The sequence below is a fragment of the Giraffa tippelskirchi genome, chromosome 7 (genome assembly GCF_054371585.1).
Source record: "Giraffa tippelskirchi isolate mGirTip1 chromosome 7, T2T-mGirTip1v1.2.pri, whole genome shotgun sequence".
NCBI lineage: Eukaryota > Metazoa > Chordata > Mammalia > Artiodactyla > Giraffidae > Giraffa > Giraffa tippelskirchi.
The window spans coordinates 102,709,531-102,725,007 of record NC_137281.1 but is presented as its reverse complement, the minus strand read 5'-3'; the positions used below and the strand labels follow the sequence as shown (position 1 = coordinate 102,725,007).

The window sequence follows — 15,477 nt, the reverse complement described above, 5'->3', positions numbered from 1 at the left end:
AAGCTACATTTCTCCCAAGTCAGAAGGGAAGTTCCTTCATACATTTGATAAGAAAATTATGCTGTTGTCCTAGGTACATGTTGGTGACCTGAGCTCGGTTTCCACTTTCCCACCCAAAGTTCTCTGTTGTGAGTCACTGTATTCAGAAATGCCCACATTTCTCTTCTGTTGTGAATTAAATGAGCCACTGTGTTGAGCAAGCATGGTTCATACCATGATCAAGACATTACTATATTTTAGTGTCCTGCAGTTTTTAAAAATTGTATTCAGTGGCTTAATCTTGACCTGCTTCAGAAAAAAAATCAGACAGACACCATGGACCTTTGGTTCATTTTTAGAAATAGAGTCCTGCAGTGCATTCAAATTACAGTCATACATTTAGTTCAGAGTTTTGTATGCATGCTGCAAAATAGTAATACAAACCCTAACCTGATGTAATGGAAAGTTTTCTCCCCTGCACAGCTTGGGGCAACTTTGGGCTGGAGACCTTCAGTGGGCAAGGGAACGGGGGGCTAGTATGGTTGGCTTCTTCTTGTTTGTCTATTTATTCTCTGCCCTCCTCTCCATGACCCTGTCCCTGACCTGATAGCCAGATCCTGACATTCTTAGCTTGGGGTAGGGTAGGAAGGTTTCTCGATATAATTTTGTTTTTCTTCTGTGGCACATTAATGGACTTTTCTATGGCGGCTCAGTGGTAAAGAACCCACCTGCTGATGCAGGAGATGTAGGTTCAATCCCTGGGTCAGGAAGATCCCTTGCAGAAGGAAATGGTAAACCATACCAGTATTCTTGCCTAGGAAATCCCATGGACAGAAGGACCTGGTGGGCTACAGTCCATGCAGGCTCAGTCGCTTCAGTCATGTCCAACTCTTTGTAATCCTGTGGACTGTAGCCCGCCAGGCTCCTCTGTCCATGGGATTCTCCAGGCAAGAATACTGGAGTGGGTTGCCATGCCCTCCTCCAGGACATCTTCCCACTCCAGTGTTTGAACCCACATCTGCCTGCATCTCCTGCATTGCAGGTGGATTCTTTACCCATGAGCCATATGGGAAGCCCTACAGTTCATGGGGTTGCAAAAGAGTTGGACACAACTTTAATGACTAAATGACACTCATTTAGTGACTAAATGACAACAACAATCTAGAAGAGATACACAACTGTGTGTGCCAAGGAGAGATCGCTAGTCATACACTGTCCCAAGACCATCACTGTGTCATATTCCTTGAGCATATTGTGTCTTATCCCTCCTGCCTATCTGCTGAAGGCTTCTCTCTCCTTGAGGCAGCCAGCTCAACAAAAGCCCAAGACAAGAAGCCCATATTACCTCTCCCCCCTATGTGACTCACAGCTGTAGGCAGAAGTGCTTACCAATAAATGCTGTGAGAGCACAGAGATTCTAGTGTAGCAACTTCTAGCCTATGGTCACACAAGTTTTGATTTCCTCAGATATGTCCAGGCATCATTTCAGGGAAAATATTTCAGTGCTTTGGCTGGTCCCATGAAATGCCCCTAAGTAGGCCTGAGATGAAATAGGCTCCCCAACTGCCTTGGGCCTGAGAAGCGTCATCTCACAGTTTTATTCAAAGATATCTTTCCAGTCAACTTTGATCTTTGATACTTTTCTCTGTGCTTCAGTTCAGTTCAGTCACTCAGTCATGTCTGACTCTTTGCAACCCCATGAACCACAGCACGCCAGGCCTCCCTGTCCATCAACAACTCCTGGAGTCTACCCAAACTCATGTCCATTGAGTCGGTGAGGCCATCCAACCATCTCATCCTCAGTTGTCCCCTTCTCCTCCTGCCCTCAATCTTTCTGAGAATCAGGGTCTTTACAAATGAGTCAGCTCTTTGCATCAGGTGGTCAAACTGTTGGAATTTCAGCTTCAACATCAGTCCTACCAGTGAACGCCCAGGACTGGTCTCCTTTAGGATGGACTGGTTGGATCTCCTTGTAGTCCAAGGGACTCTCAAGAGTCTTCTCCAACACCACAGTTCAAAAACATCAATTCTTCTGCTCTAAGCTTTCTTTATAGTCCAACTCTCACATCCATAACTTATCTATAAATCCCTAGAATCATAGAATGGAGTTTCTTTCACTTTTGAAAATTCTGCATAAGAAGGAGATTTGCCTTACACTCCTTGTGAAATTCTGTGGATTTTGTTCTCTGTCAAGAATGAATCAGGAAAAGTCTATTCTATTATCTGCTTTCACAAGAGTATTAGAAGGATTATAAGAATTTTCAAAATTTCTAGCTGATGTTCTTATGTAATCATCAGTAAGTCCTTTTGGTTCTATCTTTGAACTATACTCTGAATCTGACCATGTCTTGCCAAGTTCACTGTGGCCACTCTTGTGTAAGCTATCAGCATGTTTCCCCTCATTGATTAAAATAGTCTTTTTATTAATCTTCTTTCCAGTTCAGCCTCTATTTTAGAAGGGGCTGTTTATACACTATATTATATAAGGTGGACTAGGCTGAGTTATATAGGATAGCCAAGGCTTCACTGGTGGTTCAGTAGTAAAGAATTTGCGTGCAATGTAGGAGATGCAGGTTCAATCCCTGGGTCAGGAAGATCCCCTGGAGAAGGAAATGGCAACCCATTCCAGTCTTCATGCCTGGGAAATCCCATGGACAGAGGAGCCTGTCGGGATACAGTCCATGGCGTCGCAAAAGAGTTGGACATGACTTAAGGACTAAACAATAACAACAAGCTGAGTTAACAAAAAGACCCATACATATAATTATCCAAAACAAAAATATTTTAGCTTTTATCATGGAAGAGTTTAAGATGTTCCCTACTTGATTATGTTGGCAGTGGCATTGTATATGTGATTGGTGTGTGTAGTGGGGGCATGTAGGAAAAGAGAGTCTATTTCATGCAGTCATTAGGCACCTAGGGTGATGATGTTTCTGTCATCTTCAATCTATGGCTTCTAAGATTGCTCTGAGTATTACCTCCATCCCTGTCAGCTGGAAGTGGGAAAGAGCTTGAATGAGCATGCATGGAAGACTTCTATCTGTCGAGAAATATCTTCCCTGACTCCTCTATCTTAGATAATCAACCCCTAATCCACTGAATGATCTATTGTTTCTTCTTATCACATAAATGCCTGGAGTTATTTTATACATTTAAAGAACTTACTGTCTGCCTGTTTCATGGCACTGCATATAGGAACAAAGAAATCATCTTCTGGACTTCTATTGCCCTTTGATACTCTTAAGTATATAATAAATAATATCAAACAAAATTAAGAAATTCTACAACTTGTTAAATCCTATTGAACATTTATGTGATGACTACCCACTTGAAAGCCCACATTGTTCTAATTATCCATTGCTGTGTAATAAGCCACTACAAAACAATAGCTTGAAATGATATAATTTATTTATTTACTCACAAATCAGGGGGTTGACAAACTTAGCTAAAATATCTAGTATTGTGTGTGTGCATGCTCAGTCATGTCTAACTCTTTGCAACCCTGTGGCGTGTAGTCCTCCAGGCTCCTCTGTCCATGGGATTATCCAGGCAAGAATACGGGGTTGCCATGCCCTTCTCCAAGGGATCTTCCAGTCCAGGGATCAAGCATGTATCTCCTGGGGTTTTTGCATTGGCAGGCGAATTCTTTACCACTGAGCCATCCAGAGTCTCGTATAATTGCACTCAGAAGATAATGGGGCTGGCATCATCTTCAAAGCTTTTCCAATATAATTTCTGATTTCTGGACTAGAAAGTTTAAACAGCTGGGCTCCTTAGGTCAGTCTTTCTGTCTCTCATCTGTTGGTCTCTCATTTCTCTCATCTATTGGTCTCTCATTTCTCTCATTCATTTTCAGTAGCCTCTTTACATGGTTTCTCCACTTGGCAAACTCAAGGTACCAGACTTGTACAGGCTCCCAGACTAGGGTGTTTCTATCCTTTTAAGTCATGTGGTATCATTACTGCTATTGTCTATTCATTAAGTAAGTGCCAGAGATTAGCCTGGTTCCAAGAGGAGATCAAATATTTTCACCTTTTGGAGGGATATGAGTCAGATAGTCTGCAGATGTGTTTTAAAGCCACAAGCCCTTTTCTTCATTCACACTCCTATGCTGCCTCAATGCCCGTTTATGCCTCTGTCTTTCCCCTTTCCTCCTTAATTTCATCAACTGCTATGATGAACCCACGGCTTCTGCAAAACTAATATCCTAAACAGATGTCCTCTTTGAATTGTAGAATTTCTCCAGTTTATCTTTGTTGGCTATGATCTCAGATTCCTAATATGGAGGAAATATTTTGTCAATATTGAAATAGATTTAACTTTTATGGAAGAAGTCAATATGTATTCAGCAAAGCATGAATTTACACTGTTCTAACTGAACAAAAATATACTGTAACCTCCAGGAATATCATAACCCTCTGTTCTGAAAAGCGTTGATTTACCTAACTCTAGTATATCCACATGAAAGGACTGAGATCTTTAAAAACCTGAGTTTTTATATTAAACATATTTGTTCAGAATTCATTTAATGGTAATATATCAAATATTAGCACTGCTAATATTTCAAAATGATCTTTAGGGTTATCACCAAAAAAAATCTTATAATTATAAAATTCTATGAAAAAAATGTTAGTTTTTTGCATATGCTGGTTCTGTTTAAGAAATAGTAATTGTTATTATTGTTTTGAGCATTCACCATGTACTAGGCTACCAGGTACACCATATACAAGAAGTTTTTGATAATTCTGAAATATTCATGAAGTAAAAAATATCATTATCCCTATTTTAAAGAATAATAAAACTGAAGAGGAAGCAGTGAAATAACTTTGCCCAAGTATAAGCCTTATTTAATCAGGGAAGCTGAGTTTCAAAGCCCACATAGCATGGTTCAAGGGCCACTATCTTAGCCAAGTTACCATAGCGCCTTTCAAAATTCAGCCAAGTTTTTGAAAGTGTATAACTCCTCCCCCTGTCCTGAAATTGAACTGACTGCATCTAGTCAAGGCTATGGTTTTTCCAGTGGTCATGTATGGATGTGAGAGTTGGACTATAAAGAAAGCTGAGCACCGAAGAATTGATGCTATGAACTGCGGTGTTGGAGAAGACTCTTGAGAGTCCCTTGGACTGCAAGGAGATCCAACCAGTCCATCCTAAAGGAGACCAGTCCTGGGTGTTCATTGGTAGGACTGATGTTGAAGCTGAAACTCCAATGCTTTGGCCACCTCATGCGAAGAGTTGACTCATTGGAAAAGATCCTGATGCTGGGAAGGATTGAGGGCAGGAGGAGAAGGGGATGACAAAGGATGAGATGATTGGATGGCATCACCGACTCAATGGACATGAGTTTGGGTAATCTCTGGGAGTTGGTGATGGACAGGGAGGCCTGGCGTGCTTCGATTCATGGGGTTGCAAAGAGTCGGACACGACTGAGTAACTGAATTAAACTGAACTGAATGTCCTTCTATTTTCCTCTACCCTTGCCTTGCCAAAAACTTACTAAGAAGTCTTTCTGGGTTGTAAATTGAATACATTTTTATGCACATTAGAAAAAGATCCCCAACCCTGTATAGTCCTTCCCATTACACTATTTCCCTCCTCTTTTTGTACAGTCATTTTTGATTGGAGGAAATCCCATGTTTTTGTTAATCTGTATTTTTTTCTCCAGTAATGTTGGGCATACTGTAACTTCAAGTTCTAACCAACATACTGTTTGTAGTTTAGGATTTTCTAAATAATATTACATTTGAAGGACTGAGCATGACTCTGTTACTTTTATTGGCAGTCTTACAGATTGTTTTACAAAATTGTTAAAGAATTTCTATTAATGGATCAATTGAATTATGAAAGACAAAGATACAAAAGAGCTTCACGAATAAGACATCTAGTATAACAAGGAACAAAACAAGAACTATAAAGTGTATTCATTGTTTTCACTGAAAGGTATATATCTATAAGCTATTGATCAGAAAGTCACAGTTAATTGTCAATTTTCCAGAAAGATCTGATCATATTTACCTCCCAATGTGTTTCTAAATGTAAATTATTTGAGAATTACCAATTACAGGGTGGGCCCAGTTCCTCCCAAGCATTTAGATTAATCAAATTAAATTTCTAGTCATCAATAGATTTCTTCCATAACCTTTCAGTAATAAAAACTGTAATGATAATAGCTGAAATTGTGAAAAAAAAACCCAAAACTAATCATTTAACATCTTCCAACAGCTTAACTGTTTGCTGTGTGCAGGTGTCCCAATTACTCATGTAGATTAAATGCTCTATTTCTATTTTCCCAATTTATTATTCTGTAGTAATTGCATCTCCCCAAAACACCATAGAGAATTTTAGTGTATTATGTTTTGTAGCTCTGAAATTGTTTCATTATTATCTTTTTAAAAATTAATCAGGGCTATACAAAATCTAAAAATTGCCAATTTGGTAGTTCTCATCTGAATATAGATAACTCACTTTTCTCTTACAAATGAAATAAATCTAACTTCCTTTGTTCATTGAAATAACACAGGAGGAATTATAAAATAAAATTTCAAGTAAAAAGGTTATCTGGATATTGTGTAATCTTATAATTAATTTTATATAATTATATACCAACAGCTTAGTCATACATCTTATTTTATTAAAACTTAGATTGTCCCACTTAGTAGTTAGAATTTGTCATGTGTACTTTAGTCAAAAGGACATGTGTCCCTTGGTAGTAGTGCTTTAAAAGTCAGTTACTTATTAACAACCAGAAAAGAAGAAGCTGATTCAACTCACGTTACTTTTAAATTTCTTCTGTTTCTTCGAAGGCATTTATATATCTTTTTGTTTGTTTCATTTTTGGATATCCTATAGCTGTAAAATAGAACCAAAACATTGATATTAATTTGAAAACTCCTGATTCAGATTTTTCTATCCTGTTGTTTTAGGCTTATTTCCCAGACCTACTGTCTCACCACTCTTGGTCTGCGTGGATTAAACAGTCTGCAGGTAGTAAGGTATAGTAGGAAAAAAGATTTATGATATGGACCTGGCTTCCTTTAAATGAGCTCCCAGGCTACGAATAAATAAAGAGGGCTCTGCTTACTTTCCTCTACACTAAGAAATTACAGTTCCTAATTTTTAAGTACTTTTTGCGCTAAAAGTCTATGATTCTACCTGTGCCCATTTCTGACTTCAGTTCAGTTCAGTTCAGTTGCTCAGTCTTGTCAGATTCTTTGTGACCCCACGGACTGCAGCACACAAGGCTTCCTTGTCCATCACCAACTCTCAGAGCTTGGTCAAACTCATGTCCATCGAGTTGGTGATGCCATCCAACCATCTCATCCTCTGTCATCCCCTTCTCCTCCCACCTTCAATCTTTTCCAGCATCAGGGTCTTTTCCAATGAGTCAGTTCTTTGCATCAGGTGGCCAAAGTATTGGAGTTTCAGCTTCAGCATCAGTCCTTCCAATGAATATTCAGGACTGATTTCCTTTAAGATTGACTTGTTGGATCTCCTTGGAGTCCAAGGGACTCTCAAGAGTCTTCTCCAACACCGCAGTTCAAAGCGTCAGTTATTTGGCACTCAGCTTTCTTCATAGTTTATTGTGATCCACACAGTCAAAGGCTTTGGCATAGTCAATAAAGCAGAAATAGATGTTTTTCTGGAACTCTCTTGCTTTTTCGATGATCCAGCGGATATTGGCAATTTGATCTCTGGTTCCTCTGCCTTTTCTAAAACCAGCTTGAACATCTGGAAGTTCACGGTTCACGTATTGCTGAAGCCTGGCTTGGAGAATTTTGAGCATTACTTTGCTAGCATGTGAGATGAGTGCAATTGTGCGGTAGTTTGAGCATTCTTTGGCATTGCCTTTCTTTGGGATTGGAACGAAAACTGACCTTTTCCAGTCCTGTGGCCACTGCTGAGTTTTCCAAATTTGCTGGCATATCGGGTGCAGCACTTTCACAGCATCACCTTTGAGGATTTGAAATAGCTCAACTGGAATTCCATCACCTCCACTAGCTTTGTTCGTAGTGATGCTTTCTAAGGCCCACTTGACTTCACATTCCAGGATGTCTGGCTCTAGGTGAGTGATCACACCATCGTGATTATCTGTGTCGTGAAGATCTTTTTTGTACAGTTCTTCTGTGTATTCTTGCCACCTCTTCTTAATATCTTCTGCTTCTGTTAGGTCCATACCATTTCTGTCCTTTATCGAGCCTATCTTTGCATGAAATGTTCCCTTGGTATCTCTAATTTTCTTGAAGAGATCTCTAGTCTTTCCCAATCTGTTGTTTTCCTCTATTTCTTTGCATTGATAGCTGAGGAAGGCTTTCTTATCTCTCCTTGCTATTCTTTGGAACTCTGCATTCAGATGAGAATATCTTTCCTTTTCTCCTTTGCTTTTCGCTTCTCTTCTCTTCCCAGCTATCTGTAAGGCCTCCTCAGACAGCCATTTTGCTTTTTTGCATTTCTTTTCCATGGGGATTTTCTTGATCCCTGTCTCCTATACAATGTCACGAACCTCTGTCCATAGTTCATCAGGCACTCTGTCTATCAGGTCTAGTCCCTTAAATCTATTTGTCACTTCCGCTGTATACTCATAAGGGATTTGATCAGACCATCTGACCTGTCTCTTGAGAAACCTGTATGCAGGTCAGGAAGCAACAGTTAGAACTGGACATGGAACAACAGACTGGCTCCAAATAGGAAAAGGAGTACGTCAAGGCTGTATATTGTCACCCTGCTTATTTAACTTATATGCAGAGTACATCATGACAAACACTGGGCTGGAAGAAACACAAGCTGGAATCAAGATTGCCGGGAGAAATATCAATAACCTCAGATATGCGGATGACACCACCCTTATGGCAGAAAGTGAAGAAGAACTAAAGAGCCTCTTGATGAAGGTGAAGGAGGAGAGTGAAATAGTTGGCTTAAAGCTCAACGTTCAGAAAACTAAGATCATGGCATCTGGTCCCATCACTTCATGTGAAATAGATGGGGAAACAGTGGAAACAGTGTCAGACTTTACATTTTTTGGCTCCAGAATCACTGCTGATGGTGACTGCAGCCATGAAATTAAAAGTCTCTTACTCCTTGGAAGGAAGGTTATGGCCAACCTAGATAGCATGTTTAAAAGCAGAGACATTACTTTGCCAACAAAAGTCCATCTAGTCAAGGCTATGGTTTTTCCAGTGGTCATGTATGGATGTGAGAGTTGGACGGTGAAGAAGGCTGAGCGCCGCAGAATTGATGCTTTTGAACTGTGGTGTTGGAGAAGACTCTTGAGAGTCCCTTGGACTGCAAGGAGATCCAATCAATCCATCCTAAAAGAGATCAATCCTGGGTGTTCATTGGAAGGTTTGATGTTGAAGCTGATGCTCCAATACTTTGGGCACCTCATGCGAAGGGTTGACTCATTGGAAAAGACCCTAATGCTGGGTAGGATTGGGAGCGGGAGGAGAAGGGGACGACAGAGGATGAGATGGTTGGATGGCATCACCGACTCGATGAACATGGGTTTGGGTAGACTCCGGGAGTTGGTGATGGACAGAGAAGCCTGGCGTGCTGCAATTCATGGGGTCGCAGAGAGTCGGACACGACTGAGCGACTGAACTGAACTGAACTGAACTTTCTTCATAGTCCAACTCTCAAATCCATATATGACTACTGGAAAAACCATAGCTTTGACTAGGCAAACCTTTGTTGGCAAAGTACTGTCTCTGCTTTTTAATTTGCTGTCTAAGTTGATCATAGCTTTTCTTCCAAGTAGCAAACATCTTTTAATTTCATCGCTGTAGTCACCATCTGCAGTGATTTTGGACCCCAAAAAATAAAGTCTAAAGTCTGTCAATGTTTCCATTGTTTCCCCATATTTTGCCATGAAGTGGTGGGACCGGATACCATGACCTTAGTTTTATGAATGTTGAGTTTTAAGCCAACTTTTTCATTCTCCTGTTTCACTTTCATCAAGAGGCTTTTTAGTTCTTTTTCACTTTCTGCCAAAAGGGTGATATCATCTGTATATCTGAGGTTATTGATATTTGTTCCAGCAATCTTAATCCCAGATTGTGCTTCATCAAACCTGGCATTTCACATGATATACTCTGCATATAACTTAAATAAGTAGGGTAACAATGTATAGCCTTGACATATTCCTTTCCCAATTTGGAACCAGTCTGTAGTTCCATGTCCAGTTCTAACTGTTCCTTCTTGAGCTGCATACAAATTTCTCAGGAGGCAGGTCAGGTGGTGTGGTATTCCCATCTCTTGAAGAATTTTCCACAGTCTGTTGTGATCCACACAGTCAAAGTCTTTGGTGTAGTCAATAAAGCAGAAGAAGATGTCTTTCTGGAACTCTCTTGCTTTTTCGATGATCCAACGGATGTTGGCAATTTGATCTCTTGTTCCTCTGGCTTTTCTAAACACAGCTTGAACATCTGGAAGTTCATGCTTCATATACTGTTGAAGCCTGGCTTGGATAATTTTGAGCATCACTGTGCTAGTGTGTGAGGTGAGTGCAGTCGTGCGGTAGTTTGAACATTCTTTGGCATCGCCTTTCTTTGGGACTGGAATGAAATCTGACTTAGTCACACTTTATTTTTGTTTACAAATTTGCTCATACAAATATGTGATTACAAATACATAGCTGTGTAGATATGATTATTAAAAAACATTGAACTTTCAAACTAAATTATTTTTAAAAAATTTTGTTTTAGTTACTTACCTTAGGATGTTAAACCAGGAAGATAAATGCAAATGGTACTTTCAATAGATGTTTAGAATATTTCTATTCTACACTAGATCTGTATCAGTTGCTATAAGGGACAGAAAAGGAATGGGTACAGTCCCTGAACCCCTGGAGTTCTTAAACTTACAAGGAGACAATCAGTGGGGCAACTCACTCCATAGATTGTGAGGAAGATCAAACTTCATAGTAGAAGCATAGGCAATGTGCTGTTGTAAGCTCAGGTGCAGAAACAATTAATTCTGATTAGGAAGACAGAGGAAAATTCCCAAGAAGGTGGCATTTGAGAAGGTCTTTGAAAAATGAGAATCCTTTCATATGTAGAAATGAAGTCCCTCTTTCCTTTCCTGCTCAGAATGTTGATGTTAAGTAGCTTTTTGAACTTTCTCCATTTTCTTATTTATGAAATATCAGAAACTGTTAATAGCTTTTTAAAAGAAAAAAAAACTATGTTTAACTTCTATATTTTATAGTAAATATTTTCAAAATTTAGGCAATTTATGCATTTATTTTGCAATTTTGAAATAAGGCCTAAAGGTTAATATTTTGCAGTCTTGAGTTGCATAAGATTTTATATAAAAATCTTAATTGAATTAGTCAATTTTCTGTTTACTGTGTTTTCTGTTTCTCTTTGGTTTCTGTCCAATATTCTTCTAACACTAGTGCTCTTTCTAAATGCTTCAGGAAATCTCTAAATACAGATAATCAACCTAATTCTTCTATTATAACTCATCTAGACTCAATAAGATGATTTCTTAATTTCAGCTTTCAAAAAATCTTTTCTATTTTTTTCTTTTTTTTAAATCTTATTGTCTCAGCAACTATAGTTATCTGAAAATTGTGCGTGCATGGAAATCATGAACCCAGTTGCTCCAATCCATCTTAGCGAAAATGTGTCTGTTAAAATAAGCCAAGTATGAGTGATAAGTAAGAGAAAATTTATCTGTGTAAAGATCATAAATGCATTCCAAAACTAATTAATTAATTTCCAAAATCCAAAAAGTAGGCAAATACTTTTAAAAGCTAATGAAAAAAATCAGCTACTTTTTTTCTAATTAGAGAACTTGTTCAGTCATAGAAACATTAGGATTGGTCTTCCCATGATTCTTTCTATAATTTCTGCCTCACATACACTTATATAGTTAATATGCACAGGGATAACACAATTCACATTCAAGTTTAAGCCATCATTGAGTGGATGATGTGAGTCCATTGCAAAAAAATGAGATAGAAGAGGGAGTAGCATTTTATTTATCTGCATAGATCAGTGGTTCTCGATTGGGGGCAATATTTCCTTTAGAGGACATTTGTCAATGTTCTGAGTCATTTGGGGCTTCTCAGGTAGCCCTAGCCTACCGCCAATGTAGGAGATAACAGACATAGGTTAGATCCTTAGGAAGATCTCCTGGAGGAGGAAATGGCAACCCACTCAAGTATTCTTGCCTGGAGAATCCCGTGGACAGAGGAGCCTGGTGGGCTACAGTCCATAGGGTCGCAAAGAGTCAGACATGACTGAAGTGACTTGGCATGAGACATTTTTGATTGTTATGATGGGAAGTGTGGTGTGCCACTGACATCTAAAGGGTGGAGGCCAGGGATGATGTAAATACCATTTGATACACTGGGCAAACTTCATACAGGAAAATACCTAGTCTAAAGTGTAAATAGTGATTCTATTGAGAAAATCTGGCTTAGGTAAAAGTTTCCCTTATAGCCAGCTAGAAAGATTCACAAAGCTATACACTGATGCGTGCACACACACACACAGTTAATTTCCAAAACCACTGTACATTTTGACACAATATTGATGTCAGATTTTAATCATTCTTGACACGTTCCTTAGAATTTCAGATGTCAGTTGTTCTTAACCTGACTTGCATGTGTCTCTGTATCTTGGAAAAATGTATCAACTAGCCCGGCTTTTGTTGTTGTTCAGTCACCCAGTTGCATCCGTCTCTTTGCAACCACATGGACTGCATCATGCCAGGCCTCCTTGTTCCTCACCTTTGAGCAGTGTCTCTTCTCTGTGGTCCATATTTATGAGCTCCTGTCTCCTGGGTTATAATGATCTCTCTCTGTGAGTCTCAATTGTTTACCTACTCAGTATCTTATACTCATTCCTCTAAAGCTCTATACTCCATTTGCCAACATGTCTCATTTCATTTATTAAAGTTTTTCAATGTGCTTCCTAATTTTGAAATGTAATATTTACTCTAGTAGTAAATATTAATGTACTAAGATGTGCTCCCTCTCCCAGGTCATCCATTAAGCCCACAGGGTCAACACAGCCAAATGAACACAATTTTTCCATGTATGCTCTTGAGTCCTATACAATCTCCACGTTTCCAGTAGCACTAGAAGATAACCTGTCAGATTATCCAAGACGTGAAAGTAAGGTGATGGAAAATAAAAAAACAGATAGTTGTGTAGCTTTTATCAATCATTCTAATCTTTCTCCTAATTTATCCTGTTTGTGTGTGTATATGTGTGTGGGAAATAGAGAGTGTATATGTGGTCGAAAGAGCTTATCTTTGTACACTATAGGTTAAATGCTGACTTTCTTTACTGAAACTTATTTTGAAGGACTATTTCTACCATGGCACATTTCATTTCATTTCACATTGACTATTAATTTATTCTGACTGAAGTAGGAAAACCTGAAAAGCGAGGCATGTAATTGATTGCAGTTGGTCTGTTAATTTAGAAGTTTATTTGGTGTGAGTGCTCAGAGAAATGATGTTCACTTGATACAAAATTTCAGCCTTTTTTTTCCTCTCACAGTAATGGAAATCTAGACTTGGTGTCCTTGTGCTTTTATTATTAGTTATAATATATTATTGTCACATAGTATCCTCTTGCTTGGTGATAATATAATATGGGTATATTAAAGCACTATCTTAAAAATGTAGTATAAAATATGACTTTATTTTAATAAGTGTAACAGAAATCATCAGCATATAAGTATATACCTTATTGGACTTTTACGAAGTGGGCATATCTGTGTACGTAGCACCCTGATTGAGAAGCAGAAAATTAATGTTAATAGCTCTCAGGAAGCTTCTCTCTTGCCACTCTTTCACAGCCTCACTAAAATGTAACTTCTGACTTTGAACATCCTATACTAGTTTTGCTGTTTTAATGGAATTGTATACAATACAACTTATTTCTAGATTTCAGTGCCAATACTATGTTTTTAATATTCATATGCTGTTATGTATAACAAGATCTTTTTAATTTTTAGTATAATATCCCAGTGTATGCATAGAACAGAATTATTACATTTGACTATTTATGAATATTTGAGTTGTTTCCAGTTTGAGACCATTGTGTGAAAAATTCTGCTCTCAGTATTTTTGGACCAGTCTTTTGGTGAACATATTTCTATTAGATGCATGCATGCTGAGTCTCTTCCGTCATGTCCGATCCTTTGTGACCCTGTGGACTGTAGCCCACAAGGCTCCTCTGTCTGTGGAATTCTCCAGGCAAGAATATACTGGAGTGGGTTGCCATGCTCTCTTCCAGGGGATCTTCCTGACCCAGAGATCAAACCCTGTAGCCTCTCCTGTAGCTCCTGAGTTGCACAGAGATTTCTTTACTGATGAGCCACTAGGGAAGCCCCTTCTATCAGATATGTACTTAATAAGCATAGCATAAGAAGATGTTGATATCTAATACCAAACAATTTTCCAATTTATACTTCTGCAAGCATTCCATTTGTTCCATGTTCTTGTCAGCACTTAATATCATCTGTATTTTTCATTTTAACCACTCTAATTGGTGTCATGGAATCACAGCGTGGTTTTAAATTGCATTTATCTTATGATTTGTGAATTGAGTAACTTTTCAAAAGATTTTGACCACTCGATTATCTTTTTTTTGGCAATAACCTTTTCAAGTCTTGGCCCACTTCCCCCTTTTGTGTTTTACTTTTTTTCATTTGTAGAGTCCCTTTTGTATTTGATATGTCATTTATTTAATAAATGAATTAAATAAATTTAAAATTAAATTTTTTTATTTAAATTTTATTTAAATGAATTAAATAAAATTGAATTCCCTGGTGGCTCAGACGGTAAAGCGTCTGCCCTAAATGCGGGAGACCCAGGTTTGATCCCTGGGTTGGGAAGATCCCCTGGAGAAGGAAATGGCAACCCACTCCAGTACTCTTGCCTAGAAAATTCCATGGATGCAGGAGCCTGGCGGGCTACAGTCCATGAGGTCACAAAGAGTTGGACACAACTGAGCAACTTCACTTTCACTTTCTTTATTTAATATATTTATTAAGATTTTTTCTTCTACTTTGTGGCTTACCTTCTCACAATCTTAATGCCATTCTATAATGAATAGAAAAATCCTCCATTTTGATGCAGTCTAAACTATCCATAAAAAAGGAATTTAAAAAATCTTTTTTTATTCTTTTTAAGAAAAATTGTCTTAAACCTAGATAATAAAAATATACTCTTATGTGTCCTGATAAATGTTTCATTGTGTTACCTAAATATTTGATGTGTAATTCATATGAAATTGACTTTTCTATGTGGTTTGAGGTAGGACTAAACATAATGTTTTGGTTTTTAATTTGCATATCTAGTTAAATCATTACCACCCATAAAACTGACCATTACTTCCCAATACACTGCCTCATCACATTTGTCATAAACTAAAGGAACAAATACATGTGAGTCTATTTCTTGATTCATTTCTCTTCTATTTCTCTTTGTTTATCCCTATGTTAACACTACTATGTCTCAATTACTACAAAATTGTATGAAATC

General features: G+C 38.2%; 1 protein-coding gene across 1 annotated transcript in view; it reads left to right on the top strand.

The window, feature by feature from the left end:
* MDGA2 (MAM domain containing glycosylphosphatidylinositol anchor 2) overlaps window positions 1-15,477 on the top strand; it is an 862,004-nt gene that overhangs the window by 592,090 nt on the left and 254,437 nt on the right. The window lies entirely within an intron of this gene.